We start from the raw sequence: 18,216 nt of genomic DNA, 5'->3' as shown, positions 1-18,216 counted from the left end.
TGCCATGCATTCCGTCGCCTCCTCTTTGTTTCGCGTGATCCATTTTCCCCATTAAGGGAATATTGTCACCATTGATCAACTGTGTTTCTTTGCCTCGTCCTCCTCGGATGGCAATGTTCCGTACGTCAAGCACTCTGGTGCTCCCTATGGGAGTGTCGGGGTGGGTCTCTTCAAATATTCTACCTTAATGGGAATTTTTCCACTCCCACCTCCTCATGATGCCTTTGTCAACATGATCTCAATCAAATCTAATCCCTGGGTCACACCTGTAGCAGATCTTTTTGATACTTGGGGCGAGGTTATGTCGCTTAGTCCCATAAAAGTCAATTACGTGGAAATTGTTTTCTCCTCGAACTCTGTATCCTCTGATTCTCATATGTCGAAGACCTCTCTCGATATGTACTCCATATCCCCCTGGCTTGGCACTTTCGAATCACCCGAGCCCTTAGCTGAAACCTTCCTCGCTGATCAAGGTATCATGGAAATCATGTCTCTCGAGGAACCACCATGGATTAATACTCATCATCTCTCCTCGTTCCTGCCTCACCCGATGGTTATGTCTACTTCTTTCCAAGAGTCCTCTTCTCCATTTCCACCATCGACCATTACTCATGAAGTATGGTCAGAAGGAAATCTGGGTAATATTACCCAAACGATGTCGCTTGACATTTCTATCAAACTCGGTGTCGTTGAACATGTTCATATTGGGGTATCTTGTTCTTCGAATGAGATCAAGACATATACTAATCTATTTCAGTAATTCCATTATGTGTTTACATGGTCTTATGAAGAAATTCCTAGCATCTATCCTAGAATTGTGGTGCATGAAATTCAAACGTATCTGCACGCTAAGCCCGTTCGCCAACGGCTTCACCTGGTGCACACTAGGAAGGCTGCTGCTGTTAGGGGTGAAATCAAAAAGTTTCTTAAAGCTGGGTTCATTTATCCCATCCCCCTTACAGAATTAGTGTCGAATATTGTTCTGTGACTAAAAAACAAGGCACGATCCACATTTGCATCGATTATAGAGATCTTAATTATGTATGTCTTAAAGGAAACTACCCTACTCCCTTAATTGATCAAATCATTGATGAAGATGCCAGAAGAGAGATCTTTTCCTTTATGGATGGTTTTTCTAGTTACAACTAGATTAATGTCGCATTGGCTGACCAAGAGAAGACAACCTTTATTTTCCCATGGGGTACGTTCACGTACAAGAAGCTCCCTTTCGGCCTCAAAAATGCTGGAGCTACATTTCAATGAGCAATGTCCTAAACATTTCATGATATTCACAACATTGTCGAGCCTTACTTGGATGACCTTCCTGCCCATTCTCGTAAGCACCAAGATCACCCAAACCATCTTTCGCAGATTTTTCTACACTGCAGACACTATAACATTTGGTTGAATCCGCACTAGGTGTTTTCTGCATGGAATCAGGATGACTCCTCGGCTTCACCATTTCCAAGGACAGTATTTGCCTAGATCCGCTAAAAGTTGAGGCCATTGTAAATTTACCCCCTCCATATTCATTGCACCAACTCTAGAGCCTACAAGGAAAGGCCAACTTTCTCCGTCATTTTATACCCAACTATGCTGGGCTAGACACAAGATTTACCCAGTTGCTCAAACAAGGAACACCCTTTGCATGGGACGAGGACACCTAAAAATATTTTGATGATCTTAAGGCCGTCCTCATAAATGCTCCTTTGTTGCATCCACTGGACTATCATCGAGATTACCTACTTTACCTAGCCACAACCCGTAGCACCATTGTTCTGGTTTTGGTCCAAGACGACAACAAAGGCAGTGAACATGTGATCTATTACCTTAGTCGGAATCTCCTCGATAGTGAAACGTGTTATGAACATGTTGAGAAGTTGGCTTTGGCTGTCGTTCAGGTTGTTGAATGCTTTCGACACTATATCCTTTTACGTACGACTACAGTGATTTCTGAATGCAACCATATGACCTATATCCTGACTCGTTAGTTATTGGGGGCAAGTATTCTAAATGGATCATTATCCTTCAAGAATTTGATTTGGTCTTCACTACTGAAAAATCTAAGAAGTCACTTATTTTTGCTGAATTGATTTGTTCCCTTCCCTCCAAAGCTATCCTTCCTGGTGTAGATGAACAACTTCCAGATGAGACGCTTTTCCTGATTAGCACCCTTGATCCATGGTATGGTGATATCATCATGTATCTCCAAACCTCCACGCTTTGGTCCACATTGACCAAGGATGATCATAGAAGGATTTGGCATCATCCCCAACCCTACCATATTATTGGTGATACTTTATACCATGTCGGTGTCGATTCTATTCTTCACTGATGCCTCATGATCGAGGAAGCTAAAAGAGATCTCAGTTATTTCCACTTCAAGGCATGTGGTGGTCATATGTCTAGTTACGCTACAACTGAGAAAATCCTTTGCGCTAGTTATTTATTGCCATCTATCATCAAATACTGCATTCTTACTATCCGTAAGTGCCAGAATTCCAAATTTACCAATGCAAGATGCATGCGCCACCTGCTCACCTACACCCCATCATTACCGTTGGTCCCTTTACCAAATGGGACATCAATTATATGACATGTAACCCTCGTTTGGCTAGGGAGCATGGCTATATTATCGTCGTTGTGGATTATTTCACCAAATGGGCTGAAGTGATGCCTACATATTCTGTAGATGGTAAGATGGTGACTCAATTACTTTTTAACCATGTTATTTCCAGGTTTGATGTACCCCAAGCCATTGTCACATACCATGGCTCCCATTTCAGAGATTACATGATGGCAGAATTGAAATCTGCATTGGGCTTGTGCCATGATGGCTCGACCCCATATTAGCCTCACGCCAACGCCCAAGTTGGAGCCATAAACAAGGTTTTGGTCAGCATACTTTAGCGTACTATTGGGATGCACAAGTCAAATTGGCATCTCATGCTCTTTTAAGCTCTGTGGGCCTACCGAACTTCAACCAAAGATGCAACTGGTTTCACACCATTGCAGTTGGTCTACGGTTTGGAAGAAAAATTGTCGATCGAATACAAGATTCCTTTACTCAAATTAGCTATTGAACTCCTCCTAGAAACATCAGCTCAAGAGGAACTCCTGTTATATTTAGAATGACTAGATGAGACTCACTATCTCGTAGCGTCATCAAAGCACAAAAGAAACAAGTCAAATCCCATTTCAATCAGTCAGTCTCCCCTCGCACTTTCTCTGAGGGTGATTTGGTCCTACTATACGACCAAGCTAACGATAAGCTGGGGGTAGGTGAGTTTGAACCTCTGTGGCATGGGCCATATATTGTAAAACACGTTTTGAAAAAAGGAGCCTATGAGCTTATTGATTATGAAGGAAATCCTCTCGATAAGCCCCGAAATGGGCTTTACCTCAAAAATTAATATTCTTACGTCATCTTGCATGGTTACTTATGTACTTTAGTGCATGATTCATTTTTATACAACGTGGTTTTGTGTGACAGTCTTCAAACAACTTTCCTATTTACTATGCTTTTCTTTCTTTGCAGATGTCTGCAACTCCTCACATTGGTTTCACGAATAGTGCTTGCCGTACTACCTGAAACCTATCATCCGTGGCATGGGATATCTATGACCCTAACGGTGAGTTGATTAACCTTGAAGGTATCTTCCTGGGTCATACAACCAACAACATTGCTTAATACAATGTTGTCATTGAACTATTGTCAGAAGCCATCGCTCTAAGCATCAAGGAATTGGTTGTCAACCTGGATTCACAACTTTTCGTCCTTCAACTCAACAGGAAATATTCCGTGAGAAACCCTCAAGTATTATGAATGCATCTCCGTATCCGTCTATTGGAAAGACATTTTGATTATATTACATATCATCATATTCCTAGACGCATGAACACATTGACAAATGGATTAGCTAATTATGTGTTGGATAGAAATTTACGAAACATGTAAAAGATAAGACAAATCATTTTTACCATAATAGAAAGGAAAATACAACATGTATATATATGTGAGAATTTTTTATACATAAAAACCCCAAAAATATAATATGTGTGTCTATAACAACATCAGCAACTCGCAGGCCTCGTACATCCGTGGCATGCAGGCCTCAAAAAATATGTAAGTACTGGACCTAGGAACTACTTAGCATTCTGGTCATGGTAACATGAGATAGCTCATGCAACATGACTTAGCAGTCGGTGGATTTGATCTGAGACTCCCACTGTGTTCCTCTGGTACCAATGGGGCATGTCTCCTATCTAAGCATATTGTGTGCCTTTGGCACCGACGGGGCATATCTCCTATCCGAGCATACTTCGGGATACCATGAGTTAACCCCTCGAGGTTCCTCGTGATCTCCTCCTTGTTGTTGCTCCCTTCCTAATAAGGGGTTATAACATCAATGGGACATGGGATGCACCTGGCTATTGGGGAAATCTCGGCCGTCTGCTCTGGTCCAACATCTACATAAACAACAAAAAAATTTTAAGCATGCATATACCAAAAAACAATTAAAAAATCTCAATTTTTTTTTTTTTGATTTTTTACCTTCATCATCAAAGTCCTCTCCATCCGGTAAGGGCATATCTAGATCTCCACAGAAATCAGTGCCACTATATGGCAAGTCCTCCATGACGATCTTTTGTCTAGCCATGAGAAGAATGCAGGTTGGTATGACATATGCTGACCCACAGTGATCCTGGGAATCAAATGACTCGATCAAGTCATCCGTTGATCCAGACCTTGTGGGGAGGCCCTCAAGATATTAAATATTGAAATGGATCTTGGGGGGAGGTCCGCAAGATTTGAAAAATTGAAATTGCCAGAAGAAAAAGAGGAGAATGCCCAATAAAAAAAACCACAAACAAACTTTTTATTAAAACCGATAATAACTATAAAGGTGACATTCTGGTGGACAATCTGTCCTTTTACAAAATGCGACTTGTTACTTATAGTATTTTTCAGTTACAATACCACAGGTCAATTCCATGGGTGAATGAATGCCATGGGTGGATGCCACAATACCGCAGGTCAATTCCATGGGTGAATGAATACCATGGGTGGATGTCACAATACCATGGGTGAATTAATACCATGGGTGGATGTCACAATACCATGGGAAAATACCATGGGTGAATGAATACCATGGGTGGATAAATACCATGAGTGGATGCCACTTACAATACCATGGGTAAATTCCTTGGGTGGATGAATACCATGGGTTGATGCCATTTTCCATTTGGATCATTCCTCCCCCCTTAAGAAGCAATGGTCCCCATTACGTGAAGTTCCCTCCTGCGAAGCCTTTGTTGAATAAGAAGAGCCACTGAAGAGAAGGGTTTTATGTGGTTAACCCATAACCATGATGAATGAAGATCTGAGGATAGAGATACTCTGTAATGCTTGTGACCAACTGTGATATTAACAGTGTGCGGCCTAGAAAATGGACTTCGATGAAGTGTGGGTTTGTGGATGACCCATAACCATGATGAACAAAGATCCAAGGATAGAGCTACCCTGTAATGCTTGTGACCAACGGTGATATTGATAGTGTGAGGCCTATAAAATGGACTTCGATGAATTGTGGGTTTGTGGATGATCCATAACCATGACAAATGAAGATGTGAGGATAGAGATAGCTTGTAATGCTTGTGACCAACTGTGATACTAATAGTGTGCAGTGTAGCAAATGGACTTCGATGACAAGGATTTTGTGCAATTGACCCATAGCCATGATGTTGGTTGTTGATGAAGTAGCAGGTGCCTACATAGCCTGGGGTGGGAGGGCACATCTCCAAATAACCCAAGTCAAATGCTACTATGTTGGAACTGATGAATGTGAAGCAAGTGCCTACTAAACTTGGTTGGGGGGGCACGTCTCTAATGGGAACACCCTCTGAATGTTGCTCCATAATTATAATGGACATAACTCGGTCAATATAACTCAGAATATTTATTATAACCTATTTTTGGAAGCAGAAGGACCATTTTGCATCTTCCCATGTGCTGGAAATCCTTATTTGGACACCCTAGAATCTCCAATTCATGCTGCAATTTGTTTCCGCCGTCACAAAAGTTCTGAAAAAATAGTTGATTTTAAAAGAGCGATATCTCCCACATTCGAACTCCGATGCGACCCATTTTTTTTTTTAATTGGGTGATTTTTCAAGAGGAGCTCAGATTTATGATCCCTTTTCTGAAATTATGCACAAAAACTTTAAAAAATGATAGGAGAGTCATAATCCACCAGTTTTCATCAGAAAAAAAATTCTACAACATAACTAATTTTAAATCACTGATATCTCCCTCATCTAGACTCCTATTTGGCCGATTTTTTTTTTTGAATTTTGGTATTTTTTGTAAGGAATCCAGATCTGTTATTTTTTTTTATAAATATTGTACCGAATGTTTCAGATCTGATCTGCAAACTCGCTGCCCAAAAAAATATTTCCTGCAAAGAAATGTAAAAAGAAAAATTCTTCCTGCTTGGCCCAAGAAATTGCTTTGTGGAGGTTGCAGTGTGTGCAGGAATTTTGTTGAATATTGTTGCAAAAATTTGAAACTGAAATATGCATGAAAACCTCATTCCCATGTAATCATAACCTACTCTGATACCACTAATCTAGATCTTGGGGGGAGGCCCTCAAGATCTAAAAGATTGAAATGGATCTTGGGGGGAGGTCCCCAAGATCTGAAAATTTGAAATTGCCAGAGGAAAAAGAGGAGAATGCCCAATAAAAAAAACCTCAAAGAAACTTTTTATTAAAACCGATAATAACTATAAAGGCTACATTGTGGCAGAAAATCTGTCCTTTTACAAAATGTGACTTGTTACTTATAGTATTTTTCAGTTACAATACCACGGGTCAATTCCATGGGTGAATGAATACCATGGGTGGATGTCACAATACCATAGGTCAATTCCATGGGTGAATGAATACCATTGATGGATGTCACAATACCATGCGTCAATCCCATGGGTGAATGAATACCATGGGTGGATGTCACAATACCATGGGAAAATACCATGGGTGAATGAATACCATGGCTGGATGTCACTTACAATACCATGGGTGGATAAATACTAGGAGTGGATGCCAGTTACAATACCATGGGTAAATTCCATGGGTGGATGAATAACATGGGTGGATGAATACCATGGGTTGATGCCATTTTCCATTCAGATCATCCGCGGATCGCGTGGCGGAAGAGGATCGACCTTAATCAACTGATACTAGAACAGTGACACTCGTTCCAAGAAAAAGGTCACAAGTACTGATCTGAAGCCAAATTGCTTCATATTCCCCACCTTGGCCTTGGAAAACTAGTGCTTGATGTTCATCTTCATGGCCTCTGCCTAGTTGAAGATCGTAGGAGCTGTGCAATCAATAGCATAAAGGAACTTTGACTTGTCAGTATCATGTTCCCCTTAGACCTCGCCACTCTGTTGATAGTTAGAAGGATCACCCTCAGTGTCAAATTCCACACATTGGAAATCTCTATCTTCCCACTCTTTGAGTTCAGGGCCTTAGGAAAGTGTTTGGCAAGTAGGGAAGATATACTTGCCCCGACCGGACGTGACCCATACAAGTTCACTAGCTCACCTATGTGAGATAATCCAGTGATGAAGTAGATGTCTGAAGTTGTCAACTCCAGGTCCAGGTCCCCAATGACAAAAATCTTGCGATTAATGTCCCAAAGGCTTATCCAGTATCAAAGAAACTTGGACTGGGCCCACATCCCTAGTGTAAGGAAGAATTTGAGGAGCCCGCAAACCCTCAAAGCCTCCAAGTAGTTTGGATCATTCAATGCATGGGTGTGAACATATTCATGTTCTCTTTCCTTCCAATCCACCATTTTCAGTGATGTCTCTCCTGCAAAAGCCATTAATTTAAGTCAATAACCATCATTGGCATATGAAATTCAAGTTTAAACGTTCAGTTTTTGAGAAAAATGGTTTTTACCCTATCCACGACATCGTCGCACCTATTTTAAAAAGAGTTACACTGATCAGCGTGGATGGCCATGAAAATCACCCTCGGCCGGCATGATCCCATGCCTGAAAATTGCACTGACCGAGGGCGAATTTGTTTTTCAAAAACCTCCCTAAAAGCCCGAAAGAATGGCTAAAAATAGAAATGAATAGCATGAAAATGGAGCTCAGGGCTTTGGCTATTACTTAGAACTAACGGCTCATTGATTGACCTCCCGGATCTCCCATAATCACCTTCAGAATAACTAGTGAAGATGCGGGTAAAAAGTCTTCACTGCAAAGGTAAAATGGTAGATGGTAAAAATATATTTACTTTCCCCCTTTTATTCATTTTTTCATGAAAATATCAGGTTTTATAAATATTTTTGACCTATTTTACCTCAAGGAATCAATAATACGCTTTGCCTTACTTATGAAACAACAGATGATGGATGTTTGACGATGACGATGAGGCACATTTCAGCTCTTTTCTTGACTCGTTAAACTCATATGAAAAGATTACTGAGTATTTTTTTTCCTTTTTGACTCGTTAAAGAGAGTAAAAATGGGGCGTTCGCTTTCAGCTCTTTTCTGACCCTTTAAAAGAAAAAAGATGGCTAAGCCCTTCTCATTTCGAACTCATTAATGGATGTGAAACGTCATGTGCCTAGTATAAGTTTAGCCCTTTTTCGAGCTAGGCTGCAGTATTTATGAAAAAGGTACTCCTTGACTGAAATGGTCAAGCAGTTCTCTCAATTATTGTTTTCTACCTTTTTGAGATCAAGGGACACAAATGTATGAAAAGGGACCATGTGGAGTTTTCTTTTACGTGTATTTTTCAAACTCTTTAACCATGAAAAAGCCACCGATTTACACCTTTGTCAGGTGTTAAAATATTAAACGACATTGGATTCTTCACCATAATGAACAGAGCTTTTCCTTCCTACGGCTCATTAAACTTACTAGGTCAGATTCATCCGAAGGATGAACTTACAGTGCAAGCATATGCTATCTCCTTCAAGCTTGTGATTAAAAATTAATTGGAGTACTTGTTAGAAATGGTGGGGGAAAATTTGGAAATCTATCAGTCGTGTCGGTAGCTCACTCTTGAACATGACACTCTTTGCTTCATGTCAGGTTGGGACATCCTCCTTTTCATTGTTGACCTTCCTGGGTTTGGGTTGTTACTTTTGCCTTCCATTTGATGTCTGCCACGTCATCATGACCACTGATCCGATGGATCCAAAACCTGCCAAACTTCTAGTTGTGTCGCTGATATGTTCAAGAGTGGTCCTTCTCCAGTTACACTTACCTCTAATTCTCTGTATCATCCAAAATCATTTTCCATCCTCTCATCTCGTGTCGATGATGTGGGATTAGTTATGGCCCTCCTTCAACATGGTCACTTTTCATCAACTTCAACTCATTATCTAGGAAGTTGACCAAGAGACTCCTTTCTGGTACCTTAGAGCTTGCATGCCTTAATGGCAAGTTCTCGCACTGGAAAGCAATTTCACATCGCTTTCGATCGAGTGATTTCATAGGTGTTCGACTTCAGTTCTTGTATTCACATTCTGGGAATTTTGCTGATAATACCTTGAGGACCATTGTCATTATTGGTGGTTTCTCTCATGCTTGTTAACAATTTACATCAGTGACTGGTAATTAAGCAATTTTCTAGCATGTTCGACATCAACACATCTATTCGCATGATAGGATCTGTACTTTGATCGAGTCGTGTTGGAGCGCAAGACCATAGAATCAGATCACAAAATTCCAGGTTGCGAAGTGGTGTGACATGGTTGTGATGATATGCATGTCTCTTCTAGATTGTTGGTTGCCACCAAACCATGAATTATCACATGTGATCCTTCTCATTATTGGATGGCTACGATCGTATCTCGGTTTCATTATGATCCTCTTTGACGGATGGTTGCGCCCATACTTGGATCCATTTACATGATCATTCTCTGGATTGCTGCATCCATGCCACGATCCATGTATCATTTGATAGAGATATCAATTTATGTATATGTATCTATACTTCCTTGCAGGTTTTCCGACAACATATCGGTTCCCTGCACTGATTTATAAAGAATTTCATCCCTCACTCCTGCTTGGCCTTCACACTTTAGGGGGCATCTGTTACAAAACATTTTGTCACTATCCCTGTAATCCCCGTTCCTTGATCCTGGAGGACCTCTACAGTGTACCCCGCATGCTTTTCCTTCATGAAGAAACTCCCATTATGTCCCTCTTCATGAGCAGATCATTTCCCTTTTTCATTATTTCCATTGAAAATTCTATTTTGCCAAGTTTACAAGATCGGCGCCAATGGCCTTTATCTCCCCCACACCGATGTGAAGAGATTAGCACTACTCCTCGTGTCAACCTTATTATGGCCTAACCCAGGTTTAGAGTTGATTTAGCCAAACAAATCCCGGTACTACTAGCCCTTTCGACAATAGTCCATGGAGCACGGGTTGAGGTCTCACTCGAAGTAGTATGGTAGGGTGCTAGAACCAAGTTTCTACACCCTGGAGATGTCTGATGAGTTCAAGTGGTCCGCGGTTTGACCCTGCGCACAGGTTGCTTCATGCACTTTCCCAAATGTTGCAACCTGCTATATTGCCTACATGCAACCCTACTCAGGGGCTGATAATTGTGCTTCTATGTTATTACCCAAGCTTTTATTGGTATTCCAATGTTAGTGATTATCTTATATTTAAGTTATACTTAACAATATAAATCATTCATAGAGGTGCGCGTAGTAAATAAAAAATACATTTTCAAATTACACATGTATTGACCCAAGAACATACACATAGAATTATGATAAAACTTCTCTTTATTTATTCTTTCCTCAGTTACAGACTCGACTCCGCCCTGCGCACTCAACTGCAAGGGTTCGCACACTTAGCTGCAGGCTACTAGGCCTCTGCGCACTCAACTGCAGAGCCTTCTCCTACTCTACGACCCAAAGACACACTTCCCATTGTGACTCAATCACTTAGACTTTTTCTCTTCTTCTATTCTCTATCTCTCTTCTATACTTAGAGCCTCGCTCTACTTATACAATCCCATGGTCCACGGACCATGGGTAGGTCTATCTAGTTTACATTACATTACAAAAAAAGGGTAGACAACCCTATGACTCTAATATACTTTTGCACCTCACACCCATAATTCGCGGAGCTTTACAACAATATTTGGTCAAAACATGGGCTTTGAGCCCCAAAACATGCCTTGGCGGGGATTCCAAGCCCAACAGGCCCCCAACACAAACATCGTGACTCGCCCTTGAGACACTCGGTTAGTGCACTGATCTTTGCATGGAGTCCCTCCAACTGTTCTCGAATTGTACTAAGGTTAACAACGCGTTGAGCTTCTACCTGTTGGATCTACTGCATTTGTTGTTCTGAGACCTATGTGTCTGGGGTGCTTCTCTGCAACAATGTATGCATCCCTTGTATGTGCGCGAGCTTGCCTTCGATATCTGCCATGATAGTGAAGGCTTCATCGATCCAAGGCTGGATGTGCACTTTTAGAACTACCTCCTTATGTCTTGTCGCATCCACCTACTCTTTCAGTGCCTTAACCAGCTGCATCCTCGTAAGCTGCTGGGTGAGGACAACTATTTTTGTAGTTCCTCAGACACTGTCATATTGTTGTTGGAGTTCGCGTGCCTCTGTCTCTAAACGCTAAATGGTGGAATCCTCCTGCAGAGTGGTGAGGACCTAAAGTGATTCTTCTAACATGCTGGTGTAGTCTCGTACTGCACTTCTGATTTCTTCCAATCCCGTTGTCATAGCGCTAGCACGCTATTATCTAACTTTTGGGGGAGTGGATGGCTGCACCTTTAACCATAGCTCAGCGATCAGAAGATTCAGCTCCAGCTAAACCTTTGTCATCTCTTCCCTGGCCTTGCAGAATCCTGCTGCTAACTTGTGGATCTGCACTTCCATTGGTAGATCTCTTGGGATGGCTAGCTCCGGTACACTTTGGCAAGCGTCATATATCACCTGCACCAGCTGTTGATTTTTTGATACCAATTATTCACGCTGCAAGCTGAGCTGTTCCATATTTATCTTTTTCTTATTGAGGACTTGGAATGCGCGGCTCTCCCTTGCATGCAACTCTACCGTTATCCCATCCTGCAACAGATATAGTCTCTCACGTGGGAGGGCAGCCAGATTAACACCAAGACCTTTCATTGTGCTCACCAAAAACCTGTCAGCCTCATTTGATGTTACTAGCGCCCCTTCCAGAAACACTATTGTGTTCGTCATCCGCACGCGCAACATGTGATCTACTGCCGAGAATACTACTACGAGGTTGGTTGAAAGGGTACCAACCTGAGGGGGTGCACCTGTAATTCCTGCAATTGTGCTCTAAGGGCCCCCAACACAGTCTGGTTCTCCAACATGAAATCCTAAAGAGCCTCATTTGTGACATCATGCACCGTCTCGCCGATGTCATGCAGATCACCCTCGATTAGGGTGATCAAGTCAATGGCCAATTTCTAGGCCTTGACCTTCTTCCTCGGTCCTGTTCTCTCTACTGGGTGTTGGTGCTTCAATTGTGTGGACGCAGTCTGTGGGTCTACACCTCCTTCTTCTGCTTCGATTTCCTCTGCTTCCTGCTCATGCGAAGGCATTGCTTGGCCCTCACCTAGCTTCGCAGCTAGTTCCTGTGCTACTATTGCTGCTGCGGCCTTTTCCTACTCGACTTCTTTTTATGCTACTTCCCGCACTACCCGCACCTCGGCTGCTGCTGTTTCCTTCTGCCTTTCCTCAGCAAACTATGCGACGTGCAACTTGGCATCGTCTTTCATGTTTTGTGCTACTGACCTCTCAAGTTCCGCAATGTCTGGGGCACGCCAATCCAGTGGCCATGCCTCAAAGACATTAAAAATGGCGTCATCGGTGGCTACAAAGGGTAGTTTCATCCACTGCTTCATCGGATTCTTTCGCACCCTGATGCATATATTATGCATGTCTACCTTAAATTTTGCAAAACTCTGTAGACTGTTGTACATCGTGGGCAACAAAAGCAGCTTCCATTTGATCCACATCTAGATGTTCATCTCCATGAGAACCCAAAAGATCTTGATGTCATGTATCCTTTTCGCATCCTTCGAGGCCTAGAGTGAAGCGCACTTCTCTGCCTCTGGTAATTCTCTGTCAATGATGGGGAATTGACTATGCTCCAGCAATTTTCCTACTACGAGCACTATGGAAAACAACAACTATGCATAGTGGAAGGTTTTACCCTGCTCCTAGGCTTCGTGACAATTCTGTAAGAACTTCATGCAGAGAAATTTGAACCAGTTAAACTAGACCCCCTCCATGCACTGCTTGGCCAGTGTGATCACTGGCATAGGTAGTTCGTCTGTGCAACATTTTTGTATAACATTGCCTGCCAGGATTTAGGTTGCTACCCGTACTACTTTATCCTTGATGTTGGAGGTGGCGTAGCCACTCTTCTTCTTCTCCAGCTTGTACTTCATCTTCATGGCCTCCGTGATGGCCAAATCACTACCCTTCCCTTCTGATATGGTCGCGGGGTCCTTTCCCTTGTATGGCACCTGGGAAATGCAATGAATCAAGTCTGTCATGATGGGGATGGGATCCTCCAGCCATATATACCCATCATGCACTAGGCAGAGTAGCTGCCTGATGACAAAAATGGCTATTGGGGCATGGTGGAAATGCGGTACCCAAGTAGGTTCAGTAGCCCGGCCTTTTCCACTCCACACAGCCACTTCCACGGCTCTAACATTGTCACCACCCCTGTGGTGTTCTGCTTCATGAGGTTCCCAGTCTCAAGGTGAGGGAACTTCTCGTGGTTAGCGAGGTCCCAATCTTCAAATTTCATGGTTGGCACGTGGCCTAGGTTCATGCCTTCAAACATAATGCTGTCTGGGAGGAGCGGGGACTAGAGTGAACTCTTGGTCTCGTTCAGGTCCTTGGGCACTTTGGCCTTCCCTTTTCGTGGGGGGACATAGGTGGACAGTTTTGTCACAGAGTGCGTAGGTGGAATATCCACCTCCATGCCTTCGTCTTCTTCCTCTGTGATGATGAGGGCCTACAAATCTTCTTCTTCCTCATCTGTTTTGATCATGGTAGCTTTTCCCTTCTCCTCCATCAATAGTTTGCTACATAGCATGTTCCTTGGGGACACGTGCACAGAGCCATTGCTTGTTTATCCTTCTTGGGTCTTGGCGTACGCGGCGATTTTGGGATCTCTGCCACAATCCTGGCACCTTCTGGAACATCATCCACAATTGGGGCTTGCATAGCCTCACCAACAGTCACCTATTCTATCCCCAGACCGTGTGTAGTTGCTATCATTGTATCTATGTTGTAATCGATCACTCATGAATTCAGAGGCTTAATCAACGCTCGGCTCACAACACTCAGGGCTCTGTTCAACCGCTCAATTCGGAAATGACCAAGTGTTGTTTTTTGGGCAGCCCTTTGCATTTTATAGTGCCTTTTGAATTCGAATTTAACCATTCCCCCTAATTCCAGTTCATTAATTATTTCTTGGCTGAATATTTTCCCAAATCTTGTCCATAAATCGCATCTTAAATGTCTGCCGCCCACTCTATTTGGCCTTAAGTGGATCATCCCATCATGAATAGTCACTTCAAAGGTCACTTTCTGGCTAATCCACACGACAACACAGTCCCTCGTGCGCATACGTGGACCTTGTGACTCTGCTTCTGCGTGCATCTCCAACATCACGCAGCTTCCGGGTAGGATAGTTTATAGTCCTGCGCTCCCTTCCAACTGCCTGGAGTGCTAAGATGATGTTGGGTCCCTATAATACTAGTGATTACCACATTACTATTGTAGTTGTATCCCTTATTTATATTATTGTGCCCCTATTGTCCCCATATTTTTATTACTGTGCCCCATAGAATCCCTCTATTGTTATTTTTGTGGCTTTATATTATTATTGTTAGGTTGGCTGGGTTATATTGTGACTCATTAGACTCCTATATATAGAAAGGAGGTTTTTTCATTTGAATCATCCAATAATTGCTCATTTATATAATGTAAAGGAGGTTTCCCCCTCGAAGAGGCTGAATTCTAAGGCGTGGATCTCTCTTTTCTATCTTTTTGTGAGCTGGTCTCATAACCTTTGGTATCAGAGCTTTGGATTCTAGGGTTTCGCTGCTCCAAACAGGTCATCGTGGAAGTTTCGCTATAACATTTTTTCTGTGACGTTTCGGAAGCTAGAAAAAAATCCCATTTGAGAAGAAATCGCGCTAAATCTCGGGTCCAAATTCCAGAGCGTTTAGTGATATATTTAAGAAGATATGATCTAAGGAAGTTGGTCTTTTTGCAGACTCCTGAATTACATTCCAAACAGGTGACCTACGGAAAATCGTCATAACTTTCTCTCTGAGCATCGGATTGAAATTTTGTAAGAAGTTACAGAAAGAGGACGAAATGTAGTTTCTTTTACATATTTTTCAGATCCAAAGGTTGAAACAGTGACTCGTGGCACGTCATACAAGTTCGCTCTACTGAGCTAGTTTATAATCAGGTCATCTTGGGAGATTGTGCATAACTCTTCCTTGGAGAATCCAACTTGGATCAAAATGGTGGCATTGGAAAGAGGACACAGAGGGATACTACGGATCGTAATTGCAGAACTGGATGATCCGAAATTCTAGAGATACATCGGATTCAATATCAAGCTTCTACAAAGTGAAAAAAGGGTGTGTAGTTTTTTTTAAATTTTTGCATAAGCTTGGTTTGAAAAATTAGTTTGAATCAGTAATTGATGCCCCAAGGAAAGAAAATGAAAACACCTAGTAAACAACCTAAAAGTAATAGCATGACTTATGAAGAATAGGAAGAAATGCAACATGATATATCAAAGTTACGAGACCAAGCACAACAAGTGTCACTTACACAAAAAGAAACAGAATCTAAGATGGATGGTTTAAGGAAAGATGTAGAAGCTAAGATGGATGGTTTAAAGAAAGGTGTAGAAGCTAATATGGATTGTTTAAAGAAAGGTGTAGAAGCTAAGATGAATGGCATGGACGCTAAAATTGATGGCATGGATGATAAGATGGAAGAATTGAAGATAAATATGAATAAGTTGCTACAAGAAATGGTCACTAATGGTGAAAGGGTAGTAAAGGAAACTCATGATGAAAACAAAAGAAATGTTAATCATGATTCCATAGACTCTGATGTTGGATCAAAGACCCACCATATTCCAAAAATCGATATGAGGAAGTTTGATGGCAAGGATCCCGCAACATGGATATTATAGATGGAGCAATTTTTCGATCTCAATAATGTGCAAAACACACAAAAGGTACGTATTGCAACTTTATATTTGGAACCAAATCATTTTGTATGGTATCAATGGCTTTGCTCTCATAAACAAATTATCACTTGGGCAATTTTTACGGAAGAATTGATAGCACATTATGAGGATACAAAAAGCAACACTTTTTTTAGCCAATTGATAAGTCTCAAACAAAAGGGTTCAACAATGGAGCACATTGATGAGTTCCAAAAATTGAACATAAGGGTAAAAAATATTCTAGAGGAGCATAGGATTGATGTGTTCATAGGGACTTTAAAGGATAATATCCAACATGATGTTCGCCTTTGGGAACCTGATTCATTAGAGAAGGCATTCAGGTTAGCAAGAAAAATGGAAAGAAAAATTATGGCAACCAGGAAGCATACCACTCACAACTATAAAGATGGAAGTGTTGTTGCCCCTAGTATTCCACAACCTATAAGGTTGACACCACAACAATTGGAAGAAAAAAGAGCAAAAGGGATTTGTTACAGTTGTGATAGAAAATACACTAAAGGTCATAAGTGTGCTGAGAAGAAATTATTCTAGATAGATTGTGAAGAGGAAGAAGAGAAGAAGATAGAAAGCTCAAAAGAAGAGGATATACTCCAGGAACAAAGCGTAGATAAAGAAGAAATGAATCCGACCATATCTTGTAATGCATTGGTGGGAATTACCACTCCTCAAACCATCAGGATAGAAGGACAAATCAAGAAGAAAAAGGTAATAGTGTTGATTGATTCAAGAAGTACCCACAATTTTATTCATTGTAAGGTAGCAAAAGAATTGAATTGCTTCTTATATCCAGCACCAGAGTGTCAAGTGATGGTTGCAAACGGAGGAACAATAAATTGCTCTCGAAAGTGCCATAATATCAAGCTATCCATGGGCGAATATGTATTGGCTAGCCCAATGCTTTCCATTCCAATGAGAGGTGTTGATGTTGTACTATACTAAATCTGAGACACACAATTGTATTATGCAATTTGCCTTCCGATCCAACTTCTTCCATTCTTCATTAGACACTCCCGTTGGTTTAGTACCCATATCTACTGCGATCCACCGATCCTTATCCACCAATATATCCTCCATCTTGAGTTTCCACAACTCAAAACTATGACCATTAAATTTCTCAATCTCTATCTTTCCACTGCTCGCCATCTTCTTTCACCACCAGAATAGATCTCACAGATCTCCCACTGAACAGGGTCTACCATAGGCCGGAGCGAAACCCCTCAGTAGCAAACACGTCCCCTTGAAGCCAAAACAACTCTCTTACCAAATGTAGGTTTTAACCCCATACGGAAATTATCTGCATACAAAGGTTTTTCCCCTGGATCCTAAAATCGGGACTACCAGCTTGATTTTTCATTATGATTGACCAAAAACCATCGCATCCAAAACCATGGACCGAAAACCATTGCATCCAAAAAACATGTGCGAAAATCATGCACAAAACCATAGGTGGGTCTGCCCATAAGGTGGGGTTACGAGTACGCCTCAAACCCCCTGTGACCCCCCCGCCCCCCGCTACACAATCGACGCAACGAAGGGGGGCTCTAGTCCCCCTCTAACCCCCCAGTGAACTATGTGGGCTAGTCGTGGGAAGAATATAACACAACCCAACAGTATTCAAAGGAGTAGGGAATGAAGCTCCGGACCAATTTTGGTTCGTGGTAAGGCCATATGGGAAGCATAAGGGCCTGTGGATGATAATATAAAGAAGGAAACGTTGGTAAGAATGTTGTAGGATCATGCACTAACATGGTACATTAAGCACTCTAATGACCACCCATAGGTGGGGATCACAGATATCCAGGCTGCGTTAAATAGAGAATTTAGTAGGCCAAAGTTAGAGACAAAATCGATTATTGGGTTTAAGGAAATCGTGATGTTTCCA

Source organism: Pinus tabuliformis, chromosome 2_2 (genome assembly GCF_031772625.1).
Source record: "Pinus tabuliformis cultivar Carrire ecotype Pingquan chromosome 2_2, CPIR1, whole genome shotgun sequence".
Taxonomy (NCBI): domain Eukaryota; kingdom Viridiplantae; phylum Streptophyta; class Pinopsida; order Pinales; family Pinaceae; genus Pinus; species Pinus tabuliformis.
The sequence above is the reverse complement of the archived record's forward strand: the minus strand, read 5'-3'. Positions refer to the sequence as shown.